This window comes from Eulemur rufifrons, chromosome 23, assembly GCF_041146395.1.
Source record: "Eulemur rufifrons isolate Redbay chromosome 23, OSU_ERuf_1, whole genome shotgun sequence".
Classification (NCBI taxonomy): domain Eukaryota; kingdom Metazoa; phylum Chordata; class Mammalia; order Primates; family Lemuridae; genus Eulemur; species Eulemur rufifrons.
The window spans coordinates 22,725,787-22,744,159 of record NC_091005.1 but is presented as its reverse complement, the minus strand read 5'-3'; the positions used below and the strand labels follow the sequence as shown (position 1 = coordinate 22,744,159).

At 41.1% G+C, this 18,373-nt stretch overlaps 1 protein-coding gene across 3 annotated transcripts in view; it reads right to left on the bottom strand.

The window, feature by feature from the left end:
• CDH13 (cadherin 13) overlaps positions 1-18,373 on the bottom strand; it is a 986,514-nt gene that overhangs the window by 763,056 nt on the left and 205,085 nt on the right. The gene's annotated exons all lie outside the window — the stretch shown is intronic.

Sequence of the window (18,373 nt, the reverse complement as noted above, 5' to 3'; positions counted from 1 at the left end):
AGTGGGCATTAAAATTATGCCCATTTTACAGATGAGGAAACAGGGTGCCAGGAGGTTAAATAATTTGCCTACAATCACACAGTAAATCAGGGACGCAAGACATGAACCCAAGCTGTTGGGCTTCAGAAATCGAGCTGTTCAACACTCTGTTGAGGTAATTAAGCCCCAGTGCTGTCTGAGGCACAGAGTGAGGACTGGGGCATTCGGGGATGACCAAGACGGTCAACACCACAGACACACCTCCTCTTCGCTCTCTTTGGACACCACAAAAAATATTAGAGGCCGCCCCATCCTAGGCATGCTCTCATTTAATCCTCACAGCAGTTCTGTGAGCAACAAATGAATTCAAATAAGGAACTGAAATTTGTACTAAACATCACACCTAAGAGGTGACAGAAAGACGTATACTGTCTAGACTAACAGGTGACAAAGCATGGGCTCGCTGCAGTGTAGTCCTCATACCGCCTGCATCAGAACCAGCTGGGGTGTTTGATTAAAAATGCAGATTCCTGTGTCCTACCCCCATCACACTCATCCCCAACCCCCGGGCAAAGGGCCTGGCAACCTGCATTTGGCACAAGCTCCCCCGACCCCACCCCAGGTGACTCTGATGTACACTCAAGTTTAAGGATTTTGCCTACACCACGCTGCTTGCTTTCTCCTGCTACTAAATATGCTTGCAGTGATATGATGGTGATGATGATGATGACAATTAATAACTAATACAGAAAGCACTTCACGTACAAGAGCACGGATCAGGAGAGGACATTCCCTGCTTTCATTTCTCAGAGCTGCGTAGTAGGTCATATTTTCCACGATGACACCGGCATGCATTTCAAGTCCTCTCATTTCTTATCCCTTGGCTTATGCTTTCTGAGTTTAATGGTGTGAAACCCCATTGTTAGAGCCTCAGGTGATGACATTCTATAAAATCCTGTCTCTTCAACTCATAGAAGGTGATAATAAAACCCAGATAATTGAAATTAGTGAAGTCTCTCATAGGACAGATCTTTTTAGACCTCTACATGTTAGAAGCACACTCTAGAATTTATTGAATCCTCACATTAAAGGGGTAGGCTTATACATGCTTCTTTCATTTAAACAGCCCCATTAAAAAAAAATCAAAATATTCTTTTTCCTTCTAGTATCCCACGAAGGAGAGCAGGCATTACCCACATAGGAGAGTGTGAATAGAAAACAAAATGACTTGCTAAAAATCTTACTAGAAGTATGGATTTTTTAAAAAATTAAAGACCGTATTTTATATGCCTCTGGTTTGTTTTTTCAAAAAGGAGAGAGAAAGGGAGGGAAGAAACAAGGAAGGAAGGAAAGAAGTAAGAGTGGAAGGGAGGAAGGGCAGAGAGAAGGGACAAAGGAAGGAAACAAAAGAAAATACACATCACCCTCCATCACCCTTGGTCCCTCCACGTATTTTCTCTGCTGTGGTTAAGAAATGAGAGAACACCTTCTGGTCCTCCAACACCACCCTGCAGAGGTGACCATGGGTTACAGCTGGCTAGCTCCCCTGACCTCTGACCGTGGCCAGGTTTTCCTGACGTGCATGTGCATGGGTCTGCAGTGCTGGTGGTCAGAGGCAGGAGAGGTGGTGACTAGGACCAGACTGCCTGGATTTGAATCCCAGCAATTTAGGAGGTAAGTGACTCTCAGTGCCTGGTTTCCATGTCTCTCAAAGGGGGATGGTATTAGAACCCATCTGGGAGGATTCCTGGTATGGCAGTAGGAACCTTGCAATAAGATTAGCCAGTTAGTATTACGTTAATATCTTTGTGACACTTGTGTACCTTACTTTACACCATGGCGGTAACTCATAAAGAAAGAAGTGTGAATTGAATCATAATCTATTGCTCTAAAAAGTCCTGCTATTAAAAAGAAGCTCTGATATGAATTAGTCTGAGATGAAAACTCACTCATGCCTACATTAACGCAAACATAGATACATAAGTAAATATACATATATAAATAATCACACATTAAAGTTAATAGCAGGATACTTGAAAGATAGAATTCCTAGAAGATAGAAATTATATGAAATTACAGAGTAAACAACACAGTAAGTATTGCCATGGAAGGCAGTAGAGGGTCCAGGGTGGTTCCAGGTTCAGAAGGGGTGAAGGCTGGGAAGAGACAGGGGTGCCGGGGCCACAGACCAGGGGTTTCACTACAGTACCACAGGGGGGACAGTCAGAGGGTCCTCGTCTTCCTCCCCACCCCATGCCAGGTAACAACATGAGGAATGCGGTATCTGTCTCCAAGGGCAACCATGACTATGGAAGCTGTCTCCATGGGCACCAGATGGCTTTGATTTCTACCTGACTGTAGTGGCTTCTGCAAAGTACCCATCATATGCCTCTTCAGGACTGAAGGGCTGTTTCCCCGGTTCTGGAGACAGCCTTTAGCCGTCAGTCCTCAATAAATTCCCATGGCTACAGACAGTCTTCTTCTCTCAGGTCATGTCTCCTTCCCATGGCCCACATCCAACGACAGACCACCTGGGAGTTACAAAGCCATGGCTCCCTGGCCCCAGCTTGGGACTGCTCTGAAGGGCCATCCCGGCTTCAGAGTTTCCAGGGAGACTGGCTGAGCCTTTGGTGAGACTGTTTCAAAGCTCAACTTCCCCTCTACTCAATCCTGCTTCCTCTCTCTCCCTCCCACAGCTGCTGACCCCCCAAACACTCCCTAGTAAACTTCTTCCATACCAATCTCCACCTCAAGGTTGGCTTTCTGGAGATCCCAAACCATGGCTTTCACAACGGAAGCTTGGAGGCCTGTGCAAGATGGCCCAGGGGCCAGACTGAAGCCACCACAGACCCAAACACTTGCACAAAGCCTCGGATAAGCCCAGCCATCGATTTCCCTTGGCTATATGCCTTTTCCAAACATATCAAACAGGAATAAAGAACAACAACAACAAAACACTGGCGACTGATGTTGGAAATAGTCGGGGCAACAACTAATTCCATTTGAAAGGGTCAGCATAAACCCAGAGGGGAATCTGAAGAGGCACTGGACAGCAGAGCATGATGCCTAAAGGCTTTAAAACATGTTCTCCCCAGACTGTATCCATTGGATTTTCGAAGCCCCTGGTGTTAGGCATCATTCAGTCTGATTTACAGATGTTGAAACTGAGGTTCTGAGCGTGAACTCCCTCACACAAGGCCAGGAGTCAGATATAAATCTTCTGAAGGATATTTTCTGCCTGGATATCATAAAAGTAGAGTTGATCTTAATATCAATATTAGTCATGAAGAGCTGATCAACTTATAAAATTTGTCATCATATTGATGTATAATAGAAAAGGTATTAATTTATAATTATAACATGCTTTTCACTGCAGTGGGCATGGCACGCTTGCTAATCAGGCACTGTTGGCCATGGATTAAGGCTATTAGAGCAGCAACTGGCCGCCTTCGATCAACCCAGCAAGTGTTATCCATAACCAGGATAGACCCGGCAAAGGTCCAAAAACAAAGCAATTTGCTACTTTCCATTCCCCTAAACCCATCACCAAAATAACAGAGCAAATGCTCCTATTCAAATCATTTTGTATATGCTCAGGCTGAACCAGATGAAAGACCATGGTGGGCCAAACGCTCAGTATCCACTTTAGTATCATCAATACATAAAGCAATCCACCCAGCCTGGTACTATGTAAATGCAGCAAGAGACATTTTAATAATAAACGAAAAACCTTCAGACCCCTCAGACAGGTACCTTGCTGAGATCCAGTTTACAGGGTTAATAATTTGTTCAGGTAGGAGGAGAAAGAGGATGCTGCACTTGAGAAACATGCACCTCTCATTGCAAAGTGGAAAATATCTAGGGTGATATGAAGAGGCTGGAAAAATGTGTATATATCATCAGTGTGTATCATTTGCTCACGGGGCTGAAAGTGAAGTTTGGGGACCCATCATCAATGACATCAAGGGATATAAATAACCACCATTTACCGTGCAGTGGCTGTGTGTCAGCCTCAGATTTACCTTCACTATCTCTTTGAAAAGAAACTGAAGCTCAGAGAAGCTAAGAAGCTGCTTCCAGGTTGCAGAGCTAGCAAGGGTTAGAGCTAGCATCCAAATCCAAGCATTCAGGCCCCAGAGCTGGGCGCTTGCCTGCCCCCAGTACTATGAGGACCAGAGCTGTGATGTCTATAAATGTGGGCACAGCCTGCTAAGATCTAGGCAAGCCTTGCTTCTCCCAGTAGAGTATTGCGGAGCTGGTGGGAGTAGACTATGAGAAAGAGGAACAAACTGTAAGTATAGATCATGGATGTAGTTGGTGTCATGTTACAGGGCAGTGGGGACTGCATCAGCAAATGGAGCTCCAGAAAACAGAAAGCCCTTGTAGCCTCAGAGATGTTGGGTGGCTCATGTAACATTGACAAGCCTGTTTGCTACCTTTTAAAATGCTCAGCATAATCAAACCTGGTCTGCTTTCCATACCTCAATGTCAGATATTCAAGAAAGGCATACTTGCTTTGGAGTGGTAAAAGATAAAAATATCTGGATTTTTCTGCTCAATTTATCAGTAATCTCCTGGAGGTTTGTAAGTTCCATAACAACTGCTCGTGTCTCCTCCACTCCCTGTCGTTGGCCAGCATCCATGCCTTGGACTCCACTCAAACCTCCTAGTCCCTGAGAAATTCTGACCAAGACAGGCAAGCTCTCAGAGGCCCCAACCCACCAGAGAAGCTCTGGAATAAATCTCCCTGCTCTCAACTCCTGGGAGTTTGTGGGGCGGGGGGGGGTCCCTCCTTCTTGTAAGCCTGGCTTTGTTCTCAAGTAACAGAGACAATCTCCCTGAGATGTATCTTTGTGTCTTTCTCTTCAGTTTTTCCTAGTTGACCTCTCCCCTCTTTTGCCAGAGGCATCTGCTGCCTTAGGGAGGATTAGAAGCAAAGAGAGTGAGAGATTCAATATTCAGCCTAAAGACTTTAGCAAAACACCAATCTTGAAAGCCAGGGCTTACTGAGCAAGAAAAGGGCTTTCTAATTTGCAAACATTTAACTATAAGCCTTGGGAAGAGGTAACTCAGGACTTCAGGGCTGGGATGTTCCCACCTACCCTGAGACTCTTTTAGTCTGGGTGACAGAGATTGGAGGATGCCGCTGGAGAGGGAGAGAGTGTGAAGTTTCCGTGGGTCTCAGAGAGCCTGGCTTCTGAGCCTAACTGCATAGCAATTATGCTACGTAAGGACGTTTTAAAGCTACACATACATATTTTCAAACATTTCATTGTATCTTATTTCCTATTAGCTCAGCAGAATGAGAAAAAAAAAAACTTAAAAAAAATATTTCCACTTCCTTTTCTCCTCCAGAACCAAGGTACAGGTTGAGTCCCAGAGGCTCAGGTCTGCCTTAGCCCCCAGGTGGCTTGTTTTTGCACGCCCAGGCTACAGGAAGTTTTAAAAAAAAAAATAATATATGGGTAGAGGTGGGTGCGTGTGAAGCTCTGCTGTTTAGGGAGAATAAGCTCTTTTTAGACTGGGAAGGGGTTAGATTCTGGGATATGTCTGCAAGCCTTCTGGAACACTTACTGTACATTTCCACATTGTAAAGGCTCAAGGGGGCCTACAGTTAAAAAAAAATCACCCCCCAGCATTTCCCAAAATTATTTAACTTCAAAATGTATTCCTCACATTGCATTCCTATTACCATTCTGTAGAGCAGTGTTCCACAGACAGAAATTTAGGAAATTCTGGCTTAGAATAAATATAAACTAGTATGTACTGAGAACTGAGATCACCCACATCAACATGGCATCATGGCTCTATAGCTCTTAAGAACAAAAACTGAGACCACCTCTGTCAACTTGACTTAATTGTTTTTCCAAAGAAATCTTTGCCAAAGAAAGGTAAGATTCTATAAAAATTCAATTGCTTGTTTCAGAAAATTCATGCAGATCAATTTATCTGGGACAATAGTCTGCTCACCTAGATAAACAGCTCATTTATCAAAAAATAACCTACTTATCAGACTTATTTCATTATCCTCATCTTGCTGTGTCTAACAATCCTAAATCGGTATGTCATGAACTTTATCCAATGCCAATCGATTTGCTACCTTAAATTACTTGGCCTACTCCTTCCGCACAAACCCTATGAATATCCATCTGACTTCCACCTTCTGAAAACCTACCTGCTAAGCTTCTGTTAAGATAGCGTTCTCCCTTATGGAAGTGAGTTCTAATACATGTGTTGTTAGCACTAGTTTTCCAGTGATATTTTGGGAAGTTGTGCTTACTATGCAATATATGAGCAGTCTGGGCACATGTTTGAAACGTGGGAGCCTACACGATGCTTGAGCGTGGCTTATAGGCACATTTCCCCCATGGCCAGAACTCAGCACAGCCCGGTCCTCAGCCTGCTTGGGCCAGCTCTCAGAACTCAGTAACTGTGTGGATGCCTCTGATTTTTGCTTGTTTAAGAAATGAACTTCCAATTACTAGACCTATCTTCCAGACAACAGAGTGGACTCTTGACCCAATGCCAGATCAATCAGCTTCTCTACCATGAGTTTGAATACCACCCTGAACGGGAAGGTATTTGGAACTGAGCTACTCCTATAAAGGCATCCTAAGACCAAAAGTGTGGTCCACACACCAATGCCCAACCTGTTGTGAAAGGGCCCATGACAACATAAGTACACAAATTGAAAACAATGTGATGGAGTAATATCATACCTAGTAAATCTATCTTTTCAAAAGTTTATATTTTATGTCTTTTTTTAATTTTTTAAATAATTAATTTTTATTATAGTGTTAAGAAAAAATGTTTAAAACTTGAAAATAAAAGAAAATGGGGGTGTCATATTCTTTCAGTGTCATATATAGACAGTAACACATCCATTCAGGATCATTTAATTACCCTCAAGAAATGTAATGTGTTCACCTTACTGCTTACTACACATTAAAGGTTGCAGACTCAATAAAATTACATGTTAATTTATAGATTTCTGTCTAGTAGAAATGCAAGTAATATTCAGTAGAAAAGGTAACCCCAGAGGTTAGTTATTTGTCTTGTACGGCATTGACCAATTTTATATGTAACCAAGCAAACTTATTCTACCACTCCTTTATTATTAAATTGCTCACAAATATCTAGCCCCTCGAATGTTCTTTGAATAATACTTATGATTTTATTAGTTTCCTTTTTAAATGCTGAGATGAATAAAATCTTTGATGTGTTCACTTTATATTTGTATATGAGTCATGTTTTTAACTTTTTGAAAATTATAAATTATATTTGACTTTTTTTTTAATAAAAGTATCAGTCTGTGATACTTTAAAGAAAAACAAAATGAAACAAATATAGTGCTTCACTATAAAAGTTTGAAAAGCACTGTCCTAAATCTGTCACTTCCCACTGCTCAAACCCTTGGAGCATCTCTAGTTTCTGTCCTTTCTGGGGCTTTGCCATTTAAGTCTTTGCATGAACTTGTGACTACACAATTTCCTTCTATTTTAATTAAATACCTTTCTTTAAAGTCTTAAGTTAGTCAGGGTTTGTCAGAACTCTAAGTAAGTCACCAAATTGTAACTGTAGTTGGCAAAGTACTTTCTAACAGAGAACAGTCCAACCTCTCCTTAGGGACAGAAATAGGCTATACATATCACTAAAACATACCTGATCAAAACTGTGCATGATGAGAACAAAAAGTTTGACTTGATCTGAGTTATCCCAAAAGCAAAGTGGGCAACTTATGACATTATCAAAAAAAAAAAAAAAAAAAACACCTTCACGTACACTTTCAGCTTGGGCCTTACTCATTCTATTATAGAACTGTCTTGGTCTTACCCCCAAAGGAGCAAAACCCTGGGAGTATAATGAAAGCTGTCATGCACAGGACTCCGTGCCATTACCAGAGAGCTATTGCTTCTCTCTCCCTTTTGAGTAGGGACAAGGGCCTGGGCCTGGCCCATGCCCTCCACGCCCCTTTGAACAGTGAGATTTGCCACCTGGCTACATATCCCCATGAACATGAATCTGACAAGCCTAGCTGCTCCCTCATTTCAGCCCTCCCTATCCTTAGTCTCTTTCTCCTCTTTAGTACCTAGAATTTGATGCTGAGTCCCTTAGCATTATTTATCTCCACTTACTCTGACTCTCTATTTGTAATTTGACAAACTTCCTTCCACTGAAAAATGCAGTGCTAACCATATTCCTTGGAGGTTTTGACTCATATTTTGAAATGTTTTTTTAAGCACTAATTATTTCTTTCATGTTACTCAGAATCAATGTTTCCTCATTTGGAATCCCCCTTCCTCCGTGGAATTTAATATATACATATGAAAATTAAAACCAGTTTTAGCTAAAAATAGATCCTCTGGGAGGTCTTCAGAATCAGCTGACACGCACAGTTAAGAGGAACCTGGATGGCTGACAACTATTTTGCTTCAAGTGGAAAAGAAATAGGCTGGTGCAGCAGTTGGCCAGTTTTCAGGGGTGGCCTGCCAAGACGTCATTTACCAAGTTGCTCACCAGTAGTAGAGAGAGTGCTTGGAGGGGGAGGCTGAGCCACTACACTCTTCTCCCCCCAGAAGTGGCCAGGATGTGAAGAGGCCAACCGAATGTCTTGACAAGATTGAGGTCTGCGACTTTTCAAGGGAATGTTCTAAAGAGTGCAGTCTGCAATTCTGAAGTCCAAGAAGCTCAGCATACCAAAAGTGTTTTCATAACTCATTTGGCAGCAAAATCCAACCTGAACTGACGTGACGTTATTTGTGGTCTTCATTTATCCTGCTTAGGGTAAATAGTCAGATGTTTTACTACTGAAATATCAATCTGTTTGTTACAGGGCGCTGCCCCAGACCCCCCTGGTGGAGTTGTGTAATATACAGCACCCGCAGCTTATTACCTTTCTGAAGTTCAGAACTCATCTGGACCTAAAATTGGGAGCAATCATTTCTCAGTTTTTTTCAGGAAGCATGTTTTTAACATTTAGCCCAAAGAGACCAAGCATGACGGAGAAGCAGTGATGGTGAAGGAGACAGAGCAAGTCCACTTAAGACATGAAAATGCCAAAATGGGAGTGTCAGAGGAAGCAGGAAGACAATGTGCAGGAGAAATTCTGTGTGTCATCTTTGATAAACACCAGCACTGCCCATTCAAACAACATCATCTGCAGAAATTCTCCACCCTGGCCTTTTAAATAATAAAATCAATCAACTTTTATATAGCGTTAGCTTGTGACAGGCACTGTTCTAATCCCTTTGCATGTGCTATTTTGCTTAATCCTTGCAATACTACCTCCATTTCACAGATGAAAATGAGGAGCTCAAAGCCTGAGGGACTGGAAACACCTCCCATTCTGCATGACAGAGATGAGCAATACGGTTTGGGAGCCCACACCAACAGCCCTGTGAAGCTGCCAAGGACACCCAAGTCTGCTCTCAGAGGGAAACACAGCAGCACTTCCCTATGGGGAGAAACTCCAACACCAGCCACAGCCTTCCACGTGGAAAGACCATGAGCTGTGGAATCAGATCATAGCTCTTTGTCCACCCTTGGCACGTCTTGTGAGATCTTTACTCTGTCATCAACCCTTAAACCCTCGTTTTTAAAGTAGGGTTTATAATCCTGTTTTACAGGGCTGTTGAGATGATTGAGATGATAAAGTGGTAGCCCCCTTCCTGAATCACAGTATCTCAAACTGAAAAAACATGTTCCCATCTTAGGGCTTTTGCATGAGCTGGTCCCTCTGCCCAAATGTAGACCCACCTGATCTCTACCTGGCTAGTTCCTTCTCATAGTTCAGGTCTCAACCTCTCAGAGAAAACTTCTTTGACCACCCATCCTACAGCAGCCATGCAGAAATCTCTAACACATGACCTTGTCTAATTTCCCTCACAGTACTTATCATCATCTTGTCATGGACCATTTTCCTGTGTTCTTAGGTGTTTATTCTGTTATAGCATGCCTGTCTCTTTCTCTCTGCGCTAGAATGAAAGTGCCAGCACAGGAGAAACGTGTTTTGATCTGGTTCAAAGCTTCATCCCTTGTACTTAGCACAGGGTCTGGCACAAAGTAGGTGACCACTCAATGTTTCTTGAATAATTGGCTAAGTATTTTAATTATTTAATTTAATTTATAGTTTAATAATTATAAGTAATTATTAAAAGGAAAAAAACACAATATATGTCTTTTCCTTTCCTATCCTCTCTTTCTGTCTTCAGAAGGAGAATATGAATTTGGTCAATTACAAAAATGCTTGGGGATGTTTCAACTGGCAAGTGTTTGCACCTCTTGCCCATTTGCTCTCAAGCCAACAAAAATTTTCATGAAAATTACAGTGAAAAGGACAGAGCAGAGGCTCAGCACCACAATTATTGGAATGTGCATAGATTTGATCTATTACAGAATAGTAAGAACTTCTGCCTTCTCAAACTATTTAAAGCCATGCTTAATCTTTCCCAATTTATATTAATATTTTGATGTCTTACAACCCAATTCATGTCGTTCTAATACCTTAAATTAGGAGATGCCCTGTAATATCTGTATGTTCCTACATTCTTAATCCCTTGAAGAAAAACAGAAATAAAAAAGATTTGTACCAGCTCCAGATCCATGTGAGTGAAGACACTCAACAGGTTGAAGAGTGAGGCCATATGGCAACGCTTAGAATTTGACAGTCTTAATTAAGCAATCTGCTCACCAGCATCACCAGTGAGAAACCTGGCATGATGGCTGTCCTTGTCCTCTGCCATCTAAAAGGCATTGCCATTTGCGTGTGTGCTGGGTTCTAAAAATTGTCATGCATGGAGCAGAGCCTGCAGTCATAGGATATTTGTACTGAAAGGGACCTTAGCAATAGAGCACAACACCCTCACGGTGGACTCTTGCTTTCTCCAGCACAGCATCATTTGCTTCCTTTAGGGAACAGTACCTCCACCTCCCCACAGTGGCTAACAGTCTTCTTGGGCACCATGACTGTTTTAGGGATAGGCGCATGATCCAAGCTGGCTCAAGGAGAGTTAGTCATGAGATATTCACTGGAACACTTGGAAAACAGTTTTGTGTTGTTTTTTTCTCAACTAGCCTAAGTTCCTTGGCTGATAAAGGGCTGACCTTGGATTTGAACCAAGGCAGCCTTCCTCTGAGACCTATATTCTGGAGGGCCAAGACTGCTGAGATATTGGAAATTTCTAAAGTAAAATTCTCAATGTTAATGACAAATTCCTTTTGTTAAACACCTCAGATTCCCACCCTGAGCAGTCAAACAGGACATATTTGTCGGGCAAATTTAGCCCACGGGCTGACTGTGTGATACTCCTAGTCTATTTCTTTCATTCTACTGATAAGAAAATTTATGCCAGGAGAGCTCCACCTGCCTTCATGTTTCCTCATCTGGTAAAGCCCTGTCACTCTGTTACTTCTTGAGTTTCTCATTCTTCAAAGCACAAGTTAGGATCCGAATCCAATGAAAGGATCCCTAACCATTTTATTATATCTCTCCCTGATGTGTAGATGTGTTCATTTCCTATCCTACAATCATTTTATTATATCACTTCACATTTATGAGGTAGTTAGTATAATGCATTTATGAGGTTCCTAATAAATATTAATTGACTGCTTATGACATTATTATAAATATGTTGGTGGTAGGGAAGGGCAAACTTGTAAAAACATTACATTTCTTTTTTTTTTTTTTTTTTTTTTTTGAGACAGAGTCTCACTCTGTTGCCCGGGCTAGAGTGAGTGCCGTGGCGTCAGCCCAGCTCACAGCAACCTCAAACTCCTGGGCTTAAGCGATCCTACTGCCTCAGCCTCCCGAGTAGCTGGGACTACAGACATGCGCCACCATGCCCGGCTAATTTTTTGTATATATATATATTTTAGTTGTCCATATAATTTCTTTCTATTTTTAGTAGAGACGGGGTCTCACTCTTGCTCAGGCTGGTCTCGAACTCCTGACCTCGAGCGATCCACCCGCCTCGGCCTCCCAGAGTGCTAGGATTACAGGTGTGAGCCACCGCGCCCGGCCAAAACATTACATTTCTACAGAGCTCTGTGTAAATATAGAAAAAAGTCTTATTAATGTAAACAGGAGTTCACATTCTGACCCAAAGTATAATCAACTTCATAATGGTAGAGTGAACTGGATGACACCAGAGTAATTTTCCTTGGCATATCACAACAGCTCAAAACAAACACACTGCTTGAAACCCCAACCTTATTCAGCTCTACCCAGACTGCCATCCAGGTGACATTAAATAATTTCACTAATCAGCTAATCAATCTCCCAACCTGAAAGTAAATACAAGATAGTAATATGAAGGATGACCAGAAAATGGAAAGGAAATTATCATTGTCATTTTTAAAAATCACACACACACACACACACACACACACAAAATGAAAGCAAAAGGACCTAGAAAGTTCTCAAGATAGAGAACAGGGACAGGCAACAGCCAAGTAAGCCTGAACTCAGCCAACAGGCATTTCTCTACCTGCCAGGTTGAAGAGTTCATCCATTTATTACCATCCAAATGAAATCTTTTCAGCAGGGTCAAAAGGGCCTTTGTTTTGACATTTAATTCACTGGCAATGTATTTCCTGCGTTAGGATGCAAAACACCTCTCATATTGCTTTTTCATTAATTGCTTTCATTTTTCAAGTTCCCTGTTTGATTTACAGTCAATTAAAAACACCCTCAAAAGCCATGACTCATGTATGTTAAGTACAAATATGATTAATGCGATTCCATGCGCTCCATGGAGAACCTGACTGCTAACCAAGGTCAGTGTCATGGTGGCATAACTGAGCAATGTCTTGGTGAAAGGAATTCATGGGAAGGGCAGAAAGCCAGAAGCAAGGGTCATGGACAATCTGGCCCTGGGTCTACCCAAAACAAGGAAAAAGAACTGATTTTTCTACAGTACAGAGAAAGGATGAATTTGGCTATGAACAGCAATAGATATGCAGCAGAAGTTCTCTCTCTGTGTCATTCAGGTTGGTAAGAGCGATGGGAAAATTAAGTGGCAAATTACCTTGATATATTACCACCAATATCAAGAAAAACTAAGAGATACTAGATCAGAGAACTCTGGATAAAAGCCAGGGTCCTGGAATCTCAGGTCCAAATCTTGGTGCCACAATAATAAGCAATAGGACCTTGGGTACACTGCTTCACCTAGCTCAGCCTTAGGTGTCCCCACCTATGTAATGGGCACATGAGAATATCTTTCTCCTAAGGGCTATTGTGAGGTTCCAGGGGGCCCTCAACACTTAGCGAGCACAGAGCAAATGTCAGTTATCAAGGCCAAGGATGCTGCACTGTTTGGCACTGGTGGAACCTTGCATGCAAACATCTGCTCCTGATTGTGTGCACACTTGTCATATTTTTCTAAAAATGCTCTCTTCTTTCAGCATTGGCATACAGCCCTTCATGAGAAAGTCTCCTAAGAATTATCTATGCTTCTCCAGAAAAATTAACATATTGAAATTTCAGAAGAATATTAAACAAGTCAAGAGCTACAAGAGTAACATCAACCTAATGCCTTAGATCAGTGGCTTTCACCAAAATGAGGTATTTGTTGCATTTTCACAAAGCAAAACTTATTCAAAGAACTACCTTTTCTTCTGTAATTGGTCTTTACTCTTTTTTTGTTTGTTTTTTGATGCCAAGTGACCTTTTAAAAGAAAACTCTGGGCAAAGTAAACAGTATTTTTCTTCTCTCCTTCATTTACTTATTTTTTTTTTTATATCCAGGCTTAGCAAAATTTTTTTAAAAATATGCTCTTATCAATCCAAGATTTTAAAAAAATGTTCTACAGGGCCATGAATTTCAAATGTTCTAGAATTGCTGCTTTAGATGCTTGTTCATCTCTTCAGATTTTTCCTGGCCAACATGATTCATTTTCTTTAAAGCTAGGTTCAGATGGCCATTATAAGGAAACTGGATCCAAGGTCTATAAATGAACATAATGACAATAACAACAACAATGATGGCAATGATGATGGTAGTAATGAGAGCAGCTTCCATTTATTCATGACTACGTTGTAAGCATGTTTTCCCTCAGTTGATGCATCAGCTCTAGAAGTAGGGTCTGCCATTATCCTTACAGAGACTCGACAATTCAAACTCGGAGGATTCAGATAACTCACTCATGATCACACAGCTAACATATGACTGTGTGGGTGTTTGAACACTACTCGATCTGAGTTTAAAACTGTGTGATCTTAACCACAATATTATAATCATTAGAAGGAAGCAACCGAGCCCACATTTATTAGAACCATCAGAAGAGGAGGTTCCTCCCCTGGGTGTTTCCAAGAGGAAGCAGAAAAGAAGCTAACTTTGCTCAGTGGGAAACATCCTTTACTAAGAAAAGCAGGACGCAGTCACAGGTGTGCAACTTAAACTGCTTAAACTGACCAACTTCATTCTACATGGGCCCTGGTTACTTTGAGACAGCTACCTCCATCGTGGTCTATTTTTATCTCTTCTAGGAGTCTCCTTTTTATGTGGGCAACATCATTTTGTTATGATCTGCATCGAGATTGTGATCAGGCACCAATATCTGTGTGTTCCTCTACATTTCCCCAGCCCCTCTTGCAGTTAGATTGGCTACATGACTAGATCTGCTGCTAACAGAATGTGAGCAGAAATAATACTTTTGAGCTGAGGTAGTTAAGCATCTGGGGTACATTCCCCATATTCTTTCTTGTCCCCCTGTCTACCAGTTCAATGACAGAGGATGCCGGAAGCCACAAGATGGCAGGACCAAGCTGGCAGTAGCCTGGGTCCTCAGATTCCCAAATGTAGGGCAGACACTTGGAGAAGAGTTCCCCGAGAGAGCAGCTTGACCTACATCTGCATGATCTGAGTGAGAAATAAACCTTTACTGTGTTAGGTCACTAGGGTTGTGTGATACTGCAGCATAGCCTAGCCTGTTTAATGCAGGTTCTTTATGAAAAGTATGATTACACAGGTTATATTGTAGGTAAACTTAGGTGTGGCAATTTGTCTCTGTGTATCTGTGTTTGTGTGTGTGTGGCCCAAGAGGAGTGTCCCATAAAGAATGAGCAAAGGGAAAGAAAAGTGTAGTCCTAATAGTGGCTGGGTGGATGATGGGGTCTTCTTTATGGACACTGGAGGCTGGACACATCCTCCACTGATACAGGCTAAAAGGGCATGAGTATGTTTTCCCTTAGTGAACCCAAAGACTACAGATCCTTCCATATGCCAGGAAGGTCTATCTGAGCTGATGGGGGCAGAGTAGAATATTCTGTTTTAGAATTTGCAGAACATAATATAGTCAGGGTTCGTCACTTGGCATTTTCCCACCCCAGCTGGGTGGCTGGTCAGTTATCCAGGCCCGCTATTCTTCTAAGCCTGAGGGGTCTTCTATTCTGGGTATCAGCTGACAGGCTGTAACCAGGGTTGCTGTCCAACTGCAGTGGTACCATGAAGGCAGCTACCAGAATCACATGATTTTCATGTTTCAGGAGAAGCAAGAGGTACTACACCAGGCAATCTGAGGGAGTTCTGAGTGCCAGGCCTCTAGAGAACCCCTCCCACAAACCCTTTACAGAGTCCTCCCCGAGTGCAGAGACCTTGAAGGGATGTCTTCTTTCTGAATTGCTGCCTTTTTTTTCTTCCCCCAAGTCACCATCTGCAAGTAGAGTTGCTGTCTTCTAAAGCTGTCTTCTCCTTTTTTATTATATTTCTCATTGAAAAAATGGGAATAACCACATCTTCCCAGCTAAACTTTCAAGAGTGAGATGAAGCCAAGAAAGTTTTGCCCAAGTTAGCATGAGTTGGGGGCTTTGTATCATGCTGCGAAAGATAAAACGAAAGCACGCCCCTGGTTACATTAGAAGAAATAGTGGAATGCTATGTTTTGATCCTAGCAGCTTGTTGAAAAATGGCCCTTTAAAGTCGAAAGCAAGTCTAGTTAGTGGAAAGGAGAGTAGAATAAAGAGTTATTTGGATGTGAAGAAAATAAAAGGCTTTAGAACAACTGAGAGGAAGATGTATCGGAGTGAACAGTGAATAAAATATTAGGGAAATAAAAGGAGTGAAGGTGACCATTAGTAACAGTTAAAGTAGAAAAAGATAAGTCATTGAAAATTGAAGAGGAAAATGAAAAAGGATAAAAAGAAATATTACTGTCTGAACAAAGACAGCAGGAAGCCATCTATAGAATAAACATTTCATATAAGCTGCTAAAAGCTGAACAAAGAATTGGTTGGATACAAGTCTAGAGTATGAGCAGATATACTCTACCTGTCAGGTAAAGAGACAACACTTTCAGACAACTTTACAGAATGGTGAAGAGTGTAGATGTAAACTGATTGATTAGGCTGCATTTATACCTTCTGCAACATAAAACTTCACAATGACTGGTAACCAAAGCTCTTAAATATTGCAAAGATAAAGGAAAAATATAAAGTGTAAATGCCATAATGCTACTAACTTAGTTTCTTTTAACCTTGATTATTACTGATAACATCAACTTATATTTATAGGTCACTAAAATATCCCTAACCATTTCCTGGACCTCTGGTACCTAAGAATTTTTAAACTTTCTAGTTCTGTTTGATTCTTTTCATTTTTCATTCAGATGTTAGCTTTGGGTCATTAGGGTCTTCATTCTGAATGCACAAGCCACATCAGTTGCTTGTTTAATCACATTCTTCAGAGATAGAAGGGTTTTGTGTTGAACCATAAGGAAATGCACAAAAGAAACTGAGAATAAGAGAAAAGGGAGGGAGAGGTGGAGAGGGAGGCAGGGAGGAAGGGAGGGTGGGAAGGGGAGAGAAGGGGAAGGGGGGAGGAGAAGAGAGAGAGAGAGAGAAAGAGAGAGGGAGACTACCTTAGGCTATTTGTTGGATAAGTAGCAAAGTCCATTCAACATTTTGGGCTTTTTATTTCCTTTTGCAAGTGGAATAGAGCAAAGCATTGCTACTACTATAATATTTTTGCAAATCCACTTTTTCCAAAACAACATTCAATAGGCATTCTCAACAATTCGAAAACTTCCTTTTTCATTTAGGCACAATTAACCTTACCTGTAGGTCTATACTTATAACAACCTATGTTCATTGTTTTGAGACAAACTTAAAAAAGTACCTAACCTAATCTGTTCTTTGTAATTTATACAAATATAGATGGACATACAGTTTTACTAAGAGGGGCTAATCAAATTTTGCTGACCCAACAACTCATACACAAGCATAAAATCTTAAATGTCCTCAATTCCCGTATCACTGACTTTTCCTGAATGTGCTATCATTGATAATCAACCCAGTCCCATTTAGCATTTACTAGCTTACACAGAACCAACAACCATAACCTACTTAATTGCTTAGGGGATTAAACAGACACACACATACACAGACACATACAAAACTGTGATATTGGAATGTACAGTATGGCCTAGTTTAAATTAAAAAGATCCCCCAAAGTATGATTGTTTCCAGCTTCTCAGCAGTGAATTAAAAGCTGTTTGGTGTCGTGAAGATTACAGAAGCAATCACATTTATGGGCCTGCTTTGCATACCAACTCTATTAATTTCCATACTCAGGGTGGTTTCGCATTTCCAAGCATGTTAACATAGATGCCATTTGGGATAATCACTTGGAAAAAAAGAAAAGGGAGAAAGAAAGAGAGAGAGAGAAGAAGCAAGGAAGAGAGGAGAAGAGTGGAGAGCTAGAAAAATGGTTCTCACTAATCAAGTTCTGCTTGAAATATATTGATTCTGATAAATACAAAAATCAAAAGACAAATGAAGGTTCCTGACGGCCTGACCCAGGAGTCATACTCAGATCAAATTAACAGAAAATCACATATTGGAATTCACTTATTGTGCCAGTCCTGTACCTTGTCATTACAGACTCTAATTATTGAAATGATTTCATTGACGTAATTGCATCAAGATGTGCATGGGCTTCACCTTGGACAGCTCCCTTGATGCTCAACAGTGCATCTTCATTATTGTGTTTCTTTCGACTCTTAAAATGTGTCCCAGCTTCACAGAATAATCCAATCAAGCAGGCTGTTTTCTTCTTTTCTTTGAACAAAACAGCCACATACATAGAAATGAAGGAATATGGCTAGCCTGGAAGGCAAACCCAAGACCAGAAGGGAAATGTGGAATCACCTTCCTTAAAAAGACCTTAGAGCATCTGACCAAATTAGATCACTGTTTTCATATCCTTCATTCCCAAGTGTTAAGGAATGGTGCTTGAGAGCCTAAAAGTAAATGATTATTTTCCTATTATCAATTTTAAATTTTACTGTGCTAAAACTGTGTTTGTTATGCATTTAGCAATGTAACCTATGACCTCTTAAAGATAAAATAATATAATATTGGCATTAAAAATAGAAAGAGATCATAACCACAGATCTG